Source organism: Pleurodeles waltl, chromosome 10, assembly GCF_031143425.1.
Source record: "Pleurodeles waltl isolate 20211129_DDA chromosome 10, aPleWal1.hap1.20221129, whole genome shotgun sequence".
In the NCBI taxonomy this organism is placed as follows: domain Eukaryota; kingdom Metazoa; phylum Chordata; class Amphibia; order Caudata; family Salamandridae; genus Pleurodeles; species Pleurodeles waltl.
The window spans coordinates 231,896,890-231,915,157 of NC_090449.1; the positions used below are offsets into that span (position 1 = coordinate 231,896,890).

At 45.7% G+C, this 18,268-nt stretch overlaps 1 protein-coding gene across 3 annotated transcripts in view; it reads right to left on the reverse strand.

Annotated features, from left to right (window-relative positions):
• Positions 1-18,268, reverse strand: part of GDE1 (glycerophosphodiester phosphodiesterase 1) — a 211,504-nt gene that overhangs the window by 95,417 nt on the left and 97,819 nt on the right. The window lies entirely within an intron of this gene.

Genomic DNA, 18,268 nt, shown 5'->3' on the forward strand with positions numbered 1-18,268 from the left:
ACCAGTGTCGCCTTTAGCACGCGAAAGTAGCTCGTACTTTAAGAACAAAGTCATCTACTGGATTAGACGCGTCAGGCAGTGCGGATCTATAATATATTCAGATATAACTTCTGCCACACGTCATACAGTAATCACAGGGCGTTGGGATACAAAAGAATAAACATTTACGTGTCCCAAACTAGTGGAAGGCCTGTTATCTTTAGAGCTACGAAACCCCCTCAGGGATGGTTCGAACATAGTTCTTAGTCCCTCCCGCCCGGTGCATCGGGTAGATGTTTTGGCGGTTTCTAACATTGTTTCGGACAATAGGGGTAATGGAATACGAGAGGGAGCAACCTACAACCTTAGGAACAGGTCTAAAATTACATGATACATTGAGAAACAGCAGAGATCTGCAAGAGGGCCCCAATGGAACAGGGACTGTGAGCACCTCTTTGCTTTCCCTGGCACATGTGATGGCGAGTGGCACTAAGAGTAAGCACCTCCCTGTGACCCAAGTTCCACTGCAACACGATAATCTTTCCGTTATTGATTGACTATCTCTATCCTTGTCTATTCATACAATACCAGGGCCAGGCATCCAATTATCATTGGATCAACCACTGGCTAGAAGTATGGTTCAGGTTGAGCCCGTAAATGTGGTAGCTATAAATGCGCAGTTACATTTTACACCTATTCCAGATTGTACAGTGGGTACTTTTGTGAGGCCAAGATCCTTCAATTCTGAATTAATTTCATGGAATGTAGCTGGTCTTTGTAGTAAGATTATAGATCCTGGGTGTGGGCAGTTTATTGATACTTTTAATGTTTGTCTTTTTCAGGAGACATGGTCTAACTCGAATATCTTTAGACCGGGGTTTATTTCACATTACAAGAGTACAAGACCATCAGAGGCCAGGCGGGCAGCGGGAGGACTTATCACATGGATAAACATTCTCCTTGCAGGGGAAACTAGGGAAATAGATGTTGATTCATGTGACATATTGGCAATTTCTATAAAGCTATCCCAGGGCCCTAAGCTTGTATGTGTCAACGTATATAACAGACCAGGCCCACCTAACCAAACCACCGTTACTATTAGTATGTTGAGTGCACTGGTCTCGCAATTTCTTCCTACCCACTACGTTCTTATAGCTGGAGACCGGAGTGTGTCCCTGGAGCCAAATTCCCTCTTTTCGGATTTAATTCAACTTGAATATCCCTCATGGGGAATTCCTTCTCTTTCCTCGACAAGAAACCAGCATAAATTTAGCATTTGGGCTCTCCAGGTGATTGATCTTATGCTAACGCACGGCCTTCGCCCTGGAAATGGGTGGTTTCCCTCTGACATACCTGCCAAACCAACTTTTTGTAGAGGGAATTACAACAGCCATATCGATTTTGTTTTGATTGATGCTAGGATTTGGCATGAATTCAGAGACCTTAAAGTGGGGGAACAATGCAGTAGCGACCATTCACCCGTTTTAGTACAGTGTGAGAGGTGGCTCACGACCCATGCCAATGTGCAGCGCGAATGCAAAGGCATGCTCCCTATCTTGTTAGCACAAAACAAACGCTTAATTAAATGGGAGACTTTCGCCAAATCCAGTGGCCCTATGGCTAAACTGCATGAATGAATTCTCAACTATTCTTCCGCAGGTGCATCGTCTACAAGGTCATCTACACAGCTTCTGGACAGGCATTTGATATTTTTTTTCCTCTTTGAGGGATTTATTCCTTAGAGCTTGTAAGGGGAAAAAACAGCCCAGGGGGAGTAATTACAGATAGTTCAATAAAGAGTGTAGACAGGCCAAGAGTAGACTCTTGGAGGCAGTAAGGGCAAATAACAGAGAGACCCTAACCTTAGCACAACGTGATTACGCCCATATAATAAAGATCTGTCAGTCCAAATGGAAGGAGGAGACCTGGCAAGAACTGCTATTAGCAGCAAAGGACAGAACTTCCAATCAATTTTGGTTTTTGATTGCCACTAGAGAGCGCAATGAAAACCCAAGACCCGACTGTCATATCTCCGCTGAGAACTGGCTGCAATATTTTACAGATCTTTATAAACAGGAAACAACTGCACCTGCAAGTAATGAGATCTTTATAGCGAAATACTTTTTGGATAAAGACATATTCCTACCTTTCACCTTGAGATTTGCTGCAAGGTCATCTAAATATTCCATCACGCCGGCAATGGAAATTTATAAAAGTCAGGTCAGAGGAGGAGTTACCTATGGCGCTGAGCTATGGGGATACTGCAATTTGCAAGATTTGGAGAGAGCAGAAAATTTGTATATAAAAACTTCATTAAAAGTGCCTTTGAGTTCTCCCACTCTGCCCATACGAATGGATTCAAATCTGTATTCTATAGCAAAGTTAGCTGCCCTAAGGCCACTCGAATATTGGATTAGATTATGGTCTACAGATATTTTATACCCGTATAGACTGTGGCTTAGAGCAGTGTTAGCAGCCCCCAACATAGAGAAAGTTCTGTGGTGCAATCATGTAAAAACTCTTTTCCACAAGCTAGGCCCAGGCCTGTACTGGTCTGATCCCACTCATTTACCAAAGAATACCATCCAGATTCTGAAGGATGTCTATTGGTCGAGCCAGCAACTAAACAAGATGGCATTAGTTCCATCACCCAGTCTGACAGAGGATTTCTTATTAAAGTGTCACTACGAGTACGAGCATTTTTTTAGATATAATAACTTCACCCTTAGCACGCGCACTTTAAATTAGATTCAGGCTTGGATCTTTACCCTTGCGGACTTTTTCATCAAGATGGAAACAAATGGAAAATCCAACCAACCTTTGGCCAATGGGATGCATGGCCCAAGAGAGTGTTGCACATGTTTTATTCTTTTGTCAGGTGTACAAGAAACAGAGGGCTTACTGGATAAAACCATTATGTAAATCATTGGACATTAGGGATTGCCGTTCGGCTCTTAGAATCAGTAAAACAAGTTCACATGTGATGGTGGTATGCACAATGGCAAGGTTATTAGAAGCAGTATGGTATGTTAGAGGCAAATGTCTTTCTGGAAAAGCATAAACCCCATACTTATAATGGTTATTTATTATTGTATATACGTAGTCATTGCTATTACCATAGAGATTAAATTCCTACTGTTCGTTTGTATTAAGATCTGTAATTATAGTTGTGTCAGAAACTTTTAAGGTGATAAGCTTTGTGTATTTTTCTTTTAAACTTTTTATTGACAATTTGCCTATTTTAAAATACATTTATTGATAACTTGCCAATTTGCACTACATGGACTTGAGAAAATCTAATGGCGACTAGTATTGTGTATTCTATAATATTTCTATTGACAATTTGACCTTTTTAACATTTATATAGACACCCTTATATTATAACCTTAAATGATATGCTCTAGGGGGTGTTTAGGATATGATTTTCATTATGGGCCTGATTTTGTTGATTTGTTTTTTTTTTTAAGATGCTCAATTTCTTTTAGAGAGTCATGGATTTTGTTAGTATGCTTTTAAGGTATCATATACTGAAAAACAGTTGAGTTGAATTGAATTACACCTTATTAATTAGAATTTGTGAACAAAATTAATAAATGTTACGCTGCAAACCACATCAATCTATAAAAAACAAAATAGCACCAAGAGGGAAAAGGGGCTAAAGTAACAAGGACAGTACATTCAGTGTAGAAGAACCGTGGCCATTCAGAATTAAAGTAGAAGACAGGCAGCGATTAACAGTGCTGTGACTGAGAATGATGCATTAAACAATATGTAAGCAGAGAGAAAAAAAGATTGTGTGTTCACCAAGAATCGACCACCAAATAAAATGCTATAATGATAATGTTTGTAGAGCAGCTGATGGTTTAAACCAAGCAAGCTTTATTAAGAAAGTTCTTGGGAAATGCCAGCCTTATCACCAGCACCAAACAGAATTCAGACAGAAGGATACCAACAGTAAGACCAGTAAGACTATTAAGATGTAGGTACCAAAGCACCATGGAACAAACCTAATCACCTCCCAAAGTCATTACCCAGCCTCCCAACTTTAAAAGAGAACTCAAAAAAATATTTGTTCAAGAAAACCTTCGATGACTGATAACACAGCACCAGGAACACTACTCTGCTCTACTCAAGACACTGGCCCGACACATGCACAGAACTGGAAGGCCAACAAGAAGACCAGACTAACAGGGAGCGCATGTTTTATTTGGCACAGAATTAAAAGCTCCGATGTATCTGCTGGCATTATGGAAAATAAAATACTCCCTAAAACATAGTTTAGATATTGCCATTTATTATACTTAACAATGTCCTTCCTACTTACCCTTGTTTTCCTCCCTATTCCTGGTACTTCCTGCCTTGTTTTACTTGCATTGGTTCGACCATGGAATGTTGAGGTTAGGAACATTTAGGTGGATGCCGGTTTGGCCAGTTGTGGATGAGGCTCTCATTACGAAGCATGCATGCTGCTGATCGTCCAATAATCGTCATTCAACCTACCTCAAATGTTATGATAATTGCGACAACATACCAACTTCTGCTTCGCCTGCATTCATCATAGTCCACATACCCAATTATTCTCTTGCTACATATTTTTATCTCACAACTGGTCGCAAGTAGTATTCATCTATAGCTAAGCACTTTAAGATTTACTGTTGTCTCAGAAATTTGCCCAATCACAAGAGGTTTGAGCAGTAAAGTAGAGGGGCTAACTGCCCCTTGATATATTTGTAACAGACATTTCCCCAATATAGATGCTGCAAACTTAGCTATTGCCTCTGGGTTCTAGTCTAATGAGGAAAACAGGCATAAAAGGCTTCAATCACCACGATTCGGCCCAATGACCCCTGGCGTCATTGGGCCCGTCCTATTATGGATTTGGAGCAACTGGGCTAAGTACCCTTCAGCATTCGACTCTCAGTAATAGTGTAGTCCAAGCAGTTCAAGGCTCCTGTGGGGGTGAGGGAGGGGGGTTGGGGTTCGATGGTGGGTATGGGTGGGGGGAGGTTGTGGTACTAGGGACTGAACACAGTGCTAATAACCCAAAATGTGCACAACAAAAAATGTTTCCCCGGGCAAACACTGAATTATTTTATTTCTACCACTAACTGCACAACGGAAAAAATACAAGATTCACAAACAACTACACAATCCCCCTGAGACAGAGACTCTAGGGTTTACGTGGTGGCTACACAATCACTCTGAGGTCGGGGCTCTAGCGTTCCTGTGACGGTTTCTTGTTCCACTTCTCGTTCTACAGATAGTGATTTTCTCCATTTACTATTGGCAACATCCAGGGTATGCCGCACTAGTAGTCAGAGTCTCAACAGCCCACTCTGACTCGGTTTTAAACTCAAATGTGTTCTAGCCAGCAAGTTACCCCAGAGCCCACTGGCCTGAATAAGTCTTAACCACACCTGCAACCTTAGAGGGCCCGGAGTTCCTTAGCACGCCCCCTCTGTTGGTGTCAGAGAAGCAGCAGCTGGTCTAGGTGAATTCACCTCACTCGGCCCAGGCAGGAGTCACTTGGTGATCCCCGACCTCAAAGACATTCACGCATCTGCAGTTACCAGAGGTTCATCGCAGCTCCTCATTGGAGCCAAGTCTTTTGGTCTCTCCCATGACAGGGGTGGTGGGGGGTGATGAGAAGTTCCCAGGGCTGATCCCTCGTCTAGGGGGAGATGCATGGGGTGGGTTCCCTCAGCGGTTTCACTCCCCTGATGATACTCTGGGTCAGTACACACTTTTGGCTAGTTCTGGTAAACCCCTCTGGTATATGGGGTCACCGCATTCCTATTGTACACGGGCATGATCCTCTAGGCACAGCTAGTGTCCACATGGCAGTCCCTCCTGGCTTATGGGGTTCCAGAGCCTCAGTTGCACACGGTCTCTGGCCTGATCAGCGCATAGTTGTTAAAGTTCACTTGTGGCAGCCCCTCCTGGCATATGCAATTGCTAACTCTTCGCTGCACACGGGCTCTGGCACAATCGTGACAGTGTTCACCACAACTTGCTTCAAGGCAGGCCTAACTTGTCATACAGGGGTAGTTGACTTTCCCTTGCACACAGGCACTGACCTAATCAGTGCAGGAGCCACTTCCTCACACCTCACAACAGGAGCCCACCCGACGGCATTCCCAGTGGACCTTGCCCCCTCCCAAGCTCTCCTCTTCCTCACAAGGCACACTGACCTTGTCAAGTAGGCAGGCGGTAGTGCTCCAGGGCAGTCGGTATTGGATTCCATAAGTGATGTTCCCTCAGACAGCAAGGAGACTAACAGGCCTTGGCTCCCAGCCTGGACACAGGCAGAAGTTTTTTCAGAGCTTTCTCTCCTTACAGTCTGTCTGGCTGCTTGGAAGATGAGAATGTTTGCAATCTCAAATCCCCGTTCTTATAATCCATTTTCAGACATCAAATGTTATTTAGGGTCGCTGATGTTTATGTTGTGGGTCTGCTTCATTTGAAGTGCCCACTTCTCTGCCCTCTTGAAATAATTCTGTCACAGCAGGAGAGACTCCAAATCTGATAGCCCCACAACACAGGCCATGGAAGAGACTAGAGTTCACACTAGGATAGCCCTACTCTTTGTGATTCTTTAATCAGCCCCATAATACCCTTTCTGAGATGTGCCCTGGCCCCTTCCTAGTGACCCCTCACTGAATTAAAGAGCTCCTATTGAAGTTTACAGAGGATGTCTGGCTCTCCCCTCTCCAATGTGTATATCACCCATCTGACAGGAATGCAGCAATAACATGAGGGGACCTACACCTCCTCTATGTGTTTTACAAGGCAGTCCTGGCTCTCCCAAAGTGGAACCCAGGGTCTTCCATGCAATGTACCAATCACAGGCATCGATACACTCAGTGCATATATACAGCTTACACACACTGCACATCACTGTATTCTTCCTGTGATTTATCACTGATAGGCCCACGTGCACCCACCACATAAATTTAACATGTAGGCACTACATAACACTGCATTAAACCCATACTGTGCCGTTCCCAGGCACACTTACGCCCAGCGCAGATACACCACTCGTGCTGCGCAGAACTACTCACCAAACAAATGCAGGCTAAGGGTGTGTTATGCACACAGCAACGGAACTTAACAGACTGAGCCTTTAGGCCTCCCTCCATAGATACCGCTTAAAAAGAACCTGTTTACTCCTACTGATCACTACACAGTATGCTACCACCAAATCGCTTCTGCTGCTTAGCTCCTAGTGAAGGCAATTGCTCTTATAATGCAGAGGACTTCAGTCTCGCCAGTACTGAATTTCTTTAAAAAGGCAATCCTTTAGACATAGTTCAAAGTTCAAATGTTGGTCTGCATAAAACATTTCTTCCTGCTGTACAGATTTTTTACAAATGTAATTACCATTAACATCTTTGTAGTGTCATCCTCATGAAAGTGGGTATAACCAGAAGAAGATAACTGTACAAGATTGGCATTTGAGTTATCTATCCTCTGAATTTGTAGGGAGCCATCCTTACAGAAACTAGGATAAATGTTAATATTTGATAAAATCGAAAAAAAATATATATATATCGCAGGAAGCAATGTGTACATATTAAACAAGTATGAGACTTTTTTTAACTTTAGGCTTTGAAGTCGCTGACATAACTTGTTATTTAGCAAAGCTTCCTTTGGTTAGAACGCTTAACCCAATGATTAGTAACCACAGTGCGGGGCCATTAATGGCATACGCTCCACCATGGCTTCCTCACTGGAAGACTGATGACTTCACTGTACCACACGTGCAGACACCATCACTGTTATCAATGTGGTTTGACCAACTTGCCTCTGCACTTCAGAAATATACAGTACAGTTTGCAGTACATCTGGCCAACATAACAGTGCTTTCAGAGCACACTTCAAGATACACCTCTGAAATGCAGGTTCTCTCAATTTCAACTGTGCCTGTCCAGAATAGATTCTAGCTTGAGAAAGCAGAAGAGATGTGACTACTGACCAGAAATCTTACCATATTGACACTGGGTATGTAAAAATGTGGGTACCCGCCCTCATGCCCCACAAGACCTCCATACGGTAAAAGTCTTTCCACCGATATGGGAGGCAAATCTGGCGATTACCGTAGCAAATTGCCTATTTGGGCAAGGAAAAAGCCCAAACTGACCATCAAACAGCACCCTTTCACCTTCCCCAGTCCTCCCCAAAAATCAATGAAGGTGAAAACCCTTTAGACCACTTGACATCTAGGGGAGGTGGGTTTGTGGCATAATGTTTGATTGTCTTCGAACACTCCAGCTGCAACCTTCCCCAATAACCCACCAGTAAGTAGCCTATTCCCACCCTTCGGGTGGATCATGTACAGGGGAAAGCCCACGAGGCACCATGTAAGCTAATAAGGGTTCTTTTTTATAAAATGTCTCACAAGCACAGGGTGTTTGTTCCCTGGATTACATTACACAGTGAATTTGGTTTTGATAGCATTTTCCTATCAAAATGTACCTTCTTAGAGACTAAAACTCTCATCACGGCTTCAGCGGTCCTTTTTGTAGACCACCAAAGCCGCTGGCATTATGGTGGCTGCCCTATTAAGAGTTTTCCGCTGGGCCAGCGGCCGAAAACAGCGTTTTCGCCCGCTGGCCCAGTGGAAAACTCACCACACCACTGACGCAGGCTCGTAATCGAGCCAGCGGCAATGCTGTGGTGCACGTTGGGTGCGATGGCACCCATTGCGAATTTCACTGCCCGTAATTCGGGCAGTGAAATGCACAACTGTGCTGGCCATGGGGGCCCCTGCACTGCCCATGCCAAGTGCATGTACAGTGCTGACTCCCCCTTTCCGCCAGCCTTTGCATGGCGGTGACACCGCCATGCAAGGGCTGGCAGAAAGGGGACTCGTAATCCCCAGGGAAGTGCTGCTTGCAACCACTGAGACCACCAGGCTGTCGACAGGCGGCAACCTGGCGGTGCCGGTGATCGGTCTGCCCTGTCTGCAGTGGTCCGACCGCCTTTGGAAGTGTGGCGATCTTGAGACCACCACACCCGTCATGAGGCCCTAATGTTTTTTTTACACAGTAGAAATAAGCACAAGGTGCAAAATATCAGGTGCAGTTTGAAGGTTGTGGTTATTTGAAAATAAAAATATTGTACATTTAAACAGAACACTTATGGCTGAAGCTTGTTTAGAAGACCACAGCCACTGTAGATGCTCAAAAGCACCAAATATGCAGGGTAAAAGATGAAGAATAACTGGTGATCAAAGTGAAAAACAAGGATTTCCATAACGGGCATCTGGTATCCTGTGAAGTTAGTTATAAAATACACTTAAAAAGTAACCACAATTTTTTAGATTCAAAAGGTGGACAGTTATTATTTAAAAAAAATCTGAACTGCTAAAAATACCTATGATTATTCACCTAATCAGTCTCTGCATGCAACATCTCAAATTGTAATATATGACTAACAGATGTTCTACGTGCCAGGAATGCATGAAGGTAAGGGACATCCTGAATTCTGAATATGTATTTATTTTGTGAAGAGTCAATCAAAAATTCTGACAGAACTCTTTGCAAACCACTTGCAGTAGCAAACTGGATTTCCTGCAACTGCATGAATTTGGACCACAGAAACTGGCTATTTACCAAGGAAGTAGAAAGTGAAAGAGTGGCACTTACATGTAAGGCCTTGTAATTAATGCTCACAGTGTAAATACAGGCTCTCATCTTTATAAGTGAGCAGTAATGGAGCTTCGAAACCAGAGTAATGTTTGCTAAGGACTAGCCTCAAAGGATGATGCGGCTCGCATTGAGACCATTATCCCTTTCTGTCTGGAAACCCAATTTCAAAGGCACCACAAAACTCCAGTACAGGTGTGGTCACTACGAGGACCAGTCATATCCAGTGAGGAATGCTCAACATGGAGCAGCTTCCACATTTCAAGAAGAGAGGGTAGAAGAGTCTCTCCATAACCTCGTTGACTTAGGAGTTAAAAGTCTGTCTGCTAAACTTTACAAATATAGCACTTGGCAAAAAGAAAAGCTCTGCTTAGAAGGGAAAGTGCTGCTTAAGTGTTCAAGGCAGATCATCCATACAATGATACAGAAAAAACAATTATTCTACCCATTATCTTTCCAGGAAAAGTAATCCAGCTCAATTAACTCATGGTGATATGTTTACAACCTCTGTTCAGTATATCAAGATAGAGGCAGGTACAGTAATGCTGATTTTAGCCTTCTGAAGCTTAGGACGGAATCAGATAAACAAGAATGTTGACTAACGGTAGTCAGAATGGTAAAGGCTAGGGATAAGGCTTGATGTGAAAATGTCAGCACTTTCTAATTTGCTGTTGTTTTTGGTGAGAAGAACAATTTACTTACCTTCGGTAACGACTTTTCTGGTGGATACATTAGCTACCTGAGGATTCCTCACCTAATGAATACTCCCATTGCGCCAGCATTCAATGGAAATCTTCTTCCTAGCTTCTGCACGTCGACGAGGACGTCACAACTGCCCACGCGACGCCGTCTGACGTCATACAGGCAATAAGAGGTCCTCGCCGACGTCAGTACCAACATTTTTTACGTGCCTGAGAATAATAGGCCATTGAGATGAAAGAACAATTTGCAAAATTTATTGATATTGTAAATAATTACATCAGTCTAACCACTCAATTCTTCTTTTCTCTTTTTTGTTTTTTGTTTTAAAAAAAAAACAAATAAATAAACATATGAGTAATATATATACATATGAACATATATACAAAATATATACAAGTCCTCAAAACCAAGAGGAGCACACTCAAGAATTACTTGGTTAGACCAGACAGGCAACGGGGAGGCGGGTGGGACCGTGAGGAATCCACAGGTAGCTAATGTATCCACCAGAAAAGTCGTTACCGAAGGTAAGTAACTCGTTCTTCTGATGGATACAACTACCTGTGGATTCCTCACCTAATGAATAGAGTCCCAAAGCAGTACCGCACTCGGTGGAGGGTGCCCGAATGGTCAAACCAAGAAATCCTGCAGCACCGACCGTGCAAAATGGCCATCCCTTCTGACCTAATAGTCCAAACAGTAATGCTTCGCAAAAGTGTGAAGGGACGACCAAGTTGTGGCCTTGCAGATGTCAACCACAGGAACACCCCTAGCCAAGGCCGAAGAGGCCGATTTAGCTCTGGTGGAATGAGCTCTTATACCATCAGGGGGTTCTTTCTTTGCTAAAGAGTAACACATTTTAATGCAAAGAACAACCCACCTGGAGAGTGTTCTCTTGTGGACTGCCTTTCCTCTCCTCTGTCCCACGTACCCTATGAAGAGCTGATCCTCCAGCCTGAAATCATTCGTCCTATCTATATAAAAGCTTAACGCCCTCTTTGGGTCCAAGCGATGAAGTCTCTCTTCTTCCTTTGAAGGATGAGGCGGAGGATAAAACGTGGAAAGAGTAATCGTCTGGGACATATGAAAGGGTGAAACAACCTTCGGAAGGAAAGCAGCCTTGGTCCTCAACACCACCTTATCCCCATAAAAAGATGTATAAGGGGATTTTACAGAAAGAGCTTGCAACTTACTCACTCTCCTTGCAGAAGTAATTGCAACCAGAAAGACCGTCTTTAGGACCAATAATCTCATGGGGCAAGAGTGCATAGGCTCAAAAGGGGTCCCCATAAGGAAAGTTAGAACCAAGTTCAAATCCCACTGAGGCATAACGAAAGGAGTGGGAGGGAATTTATTCATAAGACCCTTCAAGAACCTAAGTACTATAGGGGATTTAAACAAAGAAGGCTGGTCTGGAAGACAAATAAAGGCTGAAAGAGCAGACAAGTATCCCTTAACCGTAGCCACTGCACAGCCCCTCTGTGCTAAAGACAATGCAAAAGATAAAACATCCGACAAGTGAGCACGTAAGGGATCAATCTGCCTCTCTCCACACCAAACCACAAATTTAGACCACCTATTAGCGTAGATAGACTTAGTGGAGTGTCGCCTGGCCGCTAAGATAACATCCACTACATCAGGCGGGAGAGAGAAAGAACTCAGGTTGCCCCGTTCAATCTCCAGGGATGAAGGTGCAGGCTCTGGAGGTGGGGGTGTAAAACCTGCCCCTGCAACTGCGACAGGAGGTCTGCCCTGAGAGGAAGACGGAGCGGAGGGCACAGTGAGAGTTGGAGAAGGTCCGTGTACCATACCCTCCTTGCCCAATCCGGAGCTATTAAGATGACTTGGGCCCGGTCTTGGCGTTTTTTCTCAGAACTCGAGGAATTAAGGGTATGGGGGAAACGCGTAAAGCAACTGGTCGCACCAGGTCATCTGAAACGCATCCCCCAACGCTCCTTGAACCGGATACTGGAGGCTGCAGAATAACGGGCAGTGCGAGTTCTCCCGGGTGGCAAACAGATCTATCCGAGGAAACCCCCACATCTGGAAGATTAGATGGACCTGATCTGGATGGAGCCGCCACTCGTGATCGGCCGAGAAATGGCGACTGAGATTGTCCGCACGTACGTTCAAGACTCCGGCCAGATGATTTGCTATCAAGCAAATCTGATGGTCCTTTGCCCAGGACCATAGTCGAAGAGCTTCCCTGCAGAGAAGGTAAGACCCTACCCCTCCCTGTTTGTTTATATACCACATCGCGGTAGTATTGTCCGTCAGGACCTGAACCGACTGACCGCGAAGGGACGGGAGGAAGGCCTTGAGAGCCAGACGTACAGCCCGTAACTCCAACAGATTGATATGAAACATCTGTTCTACTGGAGACCAAAGACCTTTGATTTCCAGGTCCCCCAGATGAGCTCCCCACCCTAGAGTGGAAGCATTCGTTATTACTGTGGCCACTGGAGGAGCTTGCGAGAACGGCCTTCCTCGGGAAAGATTGCCGTCCGCAATCCACCACTTCAAATCCGTGGCAGCATCTCTGGAGATCCTCACCAAGCCTTCGAGATCTCCTTTGTGTTGAGACCACTGCCTTCGGAGGCACCACTGAAGAGCCCTCATGTGCCAGCGAGCATGCGTGACCAACAGTATGCAGGAGGCAAACAGACCGAGCAGACGTAGGACCTTGAGGACTGGAATGACCGCTCCACTTTGAAACATTGGAACCAACGCCTGAATGTCCTGAATCCGCTGAGGCGGAGGAAAGGCTCGATTCAATGTTGTATCCAGTACTGCCCCTATGAACAGGAGGCGTTGAGAGGGCTCTAGATGAGATTTGGGCACGTTCACCGAAAAGCCCAGGTCGTACAACAACTGGGTTGTCGACTGCAGGTGATGCAACACGAGCTCCGGAGACCTGGCTTTGATCAACCAGTCGTCCAGATAAGGAAATACTGCTATCCCCTTCCTTCTGAGCTCTGCCGCAACCACCGACATCACCTTCGTGAAGACTCGAGGTGCTGAAGTAAGACCAAACGGAAGGACCGCAAACTGATAGTGCTGCGACCCCACCACAAACCGGAGATACTTCCTGTGCGACTTGAGTATCGGGATATGAAAGTAAGCATCCTGCAAGTCGACAGACACCATCCAATCTCCGTTGTTCAACGCCAATAGCACCTGAGCTAGGGTCAGCATCTTGAACTTTTCCTGTTTGAGGAACCAATTCAAGATCCTTAGGTCCAGGATTGGTCTCAACCGACCATCCTTCTTGGGAATCAGGAAGTACCTCGAGTAACAACCTTGACCCCCTTCCTGCTCTGGGACCAACTCCACCGCGCCCTTTGAAAGGAGGACTTGAACCTCCTGTTCTAACAACAGGAGGTGTTCTTCTGAACAATAAGATGGGCGGGCGGATGGGGGGCGGAAACTCCCGAAAGGGAAGGGTATAGCCCTTTCTCACAATGCTGGTAATCCAGGAGTCTGATGTTATGACCTCCCACTTGTGGAGAAAATTCAGTAACCTCCCCCCTACAGGAGTGGAGTGAGTGGGAATTGGTGGAAGCCTAAGGCTGCTTCCCCTGCTGCACCCCTCCAGAGGAAGAGGAAGAGGCAGAGTGCTGCTGAGTTGCTCCCCTGGTACGGACCCTACCCCTCCCTCTGAAAGATCTATAGGAGAGAGCAGAGGTGGGAGGCTGGAATTTCCCTCGAAAGGAGGAGGAGGAACCACGACCAAATCCTCGAAACCTCCTAAAAAATCTGGAGGAAGTAGACAAAGTGGCTTGCAAGCCCAGCGACTTTGCTGTGGCCCTACTCTCTTTGAATCTTTCTAAGGCCGAATCCGCCTTGGCACCAAACAGCTTGTCACCATCAAATGGAAGGTCCAGTAGGGTCGACTGCACATCAGAGGAAAATCCTGAGTTACGGAGCCAGGCCTGCCTCCTCGTAACTACCGCAGTGCCCATTGCTCTAGCAACCGAGTCAGTTGTATCCAACCCAGATTGGATAACCTGAGTTGCAGCTGCCTGAGCGTCAGATACCAGGCTTAATAACTCCTGAGGAACCTCTGTGTTCGTTGATTTAATCTCGTCCATCAGGGCATAAATGTACCTTCCTAAAATGCATGTAGCATTGGTGGACTTCAATGCCATGCTACATGATGAGAACACCTTTTTGGGTGACATGTCCATCTTCTTGGAGTCTCTATCCGAGGGAACAGCTGGAAAAGACCCAGGAGCAGACCGTGCTGAGCAGGAAGCCTGGACCACCAAGCTTTCAGGTGTTGGATGCTTGGAAAGAAAACCTGGGTCAGCCGGTGCAACCCGATACCTCCTAGCCACAGATCTATTGACGGCTGAAGAAGACACCGGCTTCTTCCAAACTTCCATTATGGGGTCCAGTAGCGCTTCATTGAATGGCAAAAGTGGCTCTGCTGATGTAGACGCAGGGTGCAGCACTTCCATCAATATGTTCTGCTTGGCTTCAGTCACTGGCAAAGGGAGGTCCAGGAAGCTAGCTGCCTTTCTGATAACAGAATGAAAAGTGGCCGCCTCCTCTGTGTACTCCCCAGGTGATGACAAGTCCCATTCAGGGGAGGTATCTAGGCCACTAGCAGTATCAAGTCCAAGGAGACCCTCACGAGAGTCCTCGATCTCCCCTTCCTCCAAGGCTTGCCTCTGGTATTCCTGTTCTTCAAGGAGGCGGAGAGCAAGCCTCCTCGAGAGCAGCCTCTTCTCTATTCTCGGCATCAACATGGCGTCGGCCGACATCGAAGAATGACGCCGATCGTCGGATCTGTCAGTCGCCAGGTCTACAGACACCATAGTTGTCTTCAGCGCTGAACGAGGAGCCGAAAGGTGTGAAGACTGTCCCGGAGTCGGAGGAGGTCTAGACGGCGTCACTGGCTGAAAAATCGAAGCCGCAGGAGCCGAAGCCGTAGGAGGCGAAGCCTCAGGAGCCGAAGCTACCGGAGCCGATCCCGGCGCCGAGCCCACGTTCCCTGGGGGGAGAAAGGGCATAAAGGGTGCCGGTCGAAGTGGAGCCGGAGCACCCATGTTGAAGGCCAAAGGGCCCGAAGGACCAGCCGGTCCACCACCTGGAGCCATCTGCTGGAAGATGGAAAACATTGCATTCAGGAATGCGGTACTGTCAGCTCCAGGGGCCGGGAAAGCCGGGTACTGGGGTGCCTGGTTCGAAGGCGACACCGACGCCGGTCTCGACGTCTGTAAGGGCGGAGAAAACATCTGAGGCTGCGGAACCTCGAACACAGAAGGAGGATGGCCCGATGACATGGGTGAAGTCGGTGAAGCCGGAGATGGTAACGGCGCCGTCTGCTGGGGAGTGACAGTGGGACTGACTTCCCAAGTCTTCCGACGTCGAGCCGATGGAGACCTCAACCGAGACCTCTCCCTACTCGACCGGCGCCGTGAATCACGACGACGCCGGGAGTCCCGATGACGCCGATGAGACTTCGGTGACGACGACTTTCGATGATGCCTCTTCTCCTTTTTCGACTTCGCAAGAAAAAGCTTGGCCTCACGCTCTTTCAGGGCTTTAGGATTCATATGTTGACAAGAATCGCACTTATCAACATCATGGTCGGAACTAAGACACCACACACAGTCAGAATGTGGGTCCGTTACCGACATTTTGCCACCACACTCACGGCAGGGCTTGAATCCTGACTTCCTTTGCGACATTGTAATCTAGCAAAGGAAAAAATCGCCAAAAAACAAACTGTAACTGTCGATACAGCAACAGTAGCTCCCTCGAAGATAACAGTTTCGAATGGCACGGAAAAAATGGAACTGACGTCGGCGAGGACCTCTCATTGCCTGTATGATGTCAGACGGCGTTGCGTGGGCAGTTGTGACGTCCTCGTCGACGTGCAGAAGCTAGGAAGAAGATTTCCGTCGAATGCTGGCGCAATGGGAGTATTCATTAGGTGAGGAATCCACAGGTAGTTGTATCCATCAGAAATTGGTGTACATGGTCAAAAGAACACCCATATGGATGTGGCTGGCCCGAAGATTGGTGCCATCCAATGTGGAACAGTCAATGTGAAGCAGATTCAGTGTTTTGAGTAAAGAGAGCAGAAGAAGCTCCTTTAAAACCCTTTTGACTTGGGGGGTTGAAATTCTGTCTGGTAAACTTGACCTTGGTCATCGTTTATGATTACCCTTTCGTTCCACATCTGCTGTATTTTAGTTTATAACAATTAAACAAATATAAATTAATTCTAAACATTTAGATACCTTCCTTGTGACTGTAATTTGGGAAGCCTACACTACTGTACTCAAGAAGGATGATCAAAAACTCAGGTTTTCTTTTGCTCACAAACAGCAATATCATGAACCAAAAATTGCAGAAATACCAATTCTCAAGGTTACTAAGGCTAAACAGGCTTCAACTTTTCTGCTGTCTGATAAAGATAGACCTGGATCGGCTTCACTGCAAATTGCTGAATATCAAAAACAACAAGAGTCAGAATGATATGACATACAAATGTATCTTCCTTTATAGACATAAGCAGACTTTCATAACGGATCATTATGGTCTAAAGCTGTCCTGTTCCATTAAGATACAAGTTCAGGGGACACAAATGCTTTGTCATGTCTTCTCAATATGCACTTGACTGTATCTGGTATGAGATGTCTTGTGATTCTTAGGAAGAACTAGTAAATGTAGAGAATGTGTTCTGCTTACATTTCTGAAGCAAACCTTCATGCTTACACTATGCTGAGGGCGAATGGCACCATTTTTTGAAAGCAGATTTACAGAAGTGATTATTATCCTGAAAATCAACAAATGGTTGGGCCTGGAATGGATGCACCAACTAATGTGACCACAGAACGCTTAAATGTATACTGTATTTGGCTAAAACTTAATCTTTTCGGTGCTAATCAATTTTTCAGCAGAAAAATCCCATCCATAGGTACTGAAGGACAGTAGAAATTAAGCAGAGTAGCAGAATTAAAGGGTCTCATAAAATTAATACAAAGTAACAATCCGGGATAAAAGTATTACAGGCAAATCATTTACATCCTCCTCTCTTGTACAGAGGATGAAACCGCTCTTTAATGCCTATCACAGCTTTAAGAAACCCAGAAAGTGAAGGACTGAGAATGTGTTGCCCGAGCCAAACATTCGGCTCGGGCCGCGGCACATTACGAGGCCCCAAATTGGGCATGGGGCCTCGCTCTTTCTTAGCGCGACGCGCTTACATGCAGGTCTGACCTCCCCCACACACCTGTTCTTCTCTTCTTCTTTTTCTGTCTTTTCATTGTGCCTTCCTTTATGTTTTTTCCTTTTCCCATATTACCCCTCTTCCCAGCATGCCTTAGTTCCCTACTCTCTATGGCTCCTGGTCCATTATGTTCTATGTGTTTTTCCCTATCTAAGATGGTGTCATTGTACTTCCTGTTGGTCGCTTCCTGTTCTTTGGTATTTAAGGGCTGTGATTCTTTATCTCCTTGTGCTGCAACACTTTCTGTTTGGATGGTGTCTTCGCTCCTGCTTCCTCGCATTCATTACTGGTTCACGCCTATTCCAGTGTTTTTTCCTGTACTTTTGCTCTTGTATTTACCTATTCAATTTGCTCCTGTTTCAGGAACCTTTCCTTTTTGGAGGTTTTTTCCCCTTTCAAGGGTTTTTTCCCTCTGGCACTACTTCTGAAGAACACAGCCTGCTCTTGGCGTTTCCATTGCCTGCAGCACCGTGGCTACCAGAAAGAGTCGCCCCTACCTGGGCCAAGGCTGAACATTCAGGAACAAGATCCTCGCCACTCGTTCTGTGAACTCCAGGTTAAAGCAGCACGTAAGTCGTGACAGATTGCAGCGCCAAATACTCCTGACGTCGTCTAACACCATGGATGATACAGTGGCGGCTGCTGCAGATCCTGATCAATCTCTTCTAGTAACCATTCAGCAACAGGCTCAGGAACTGCA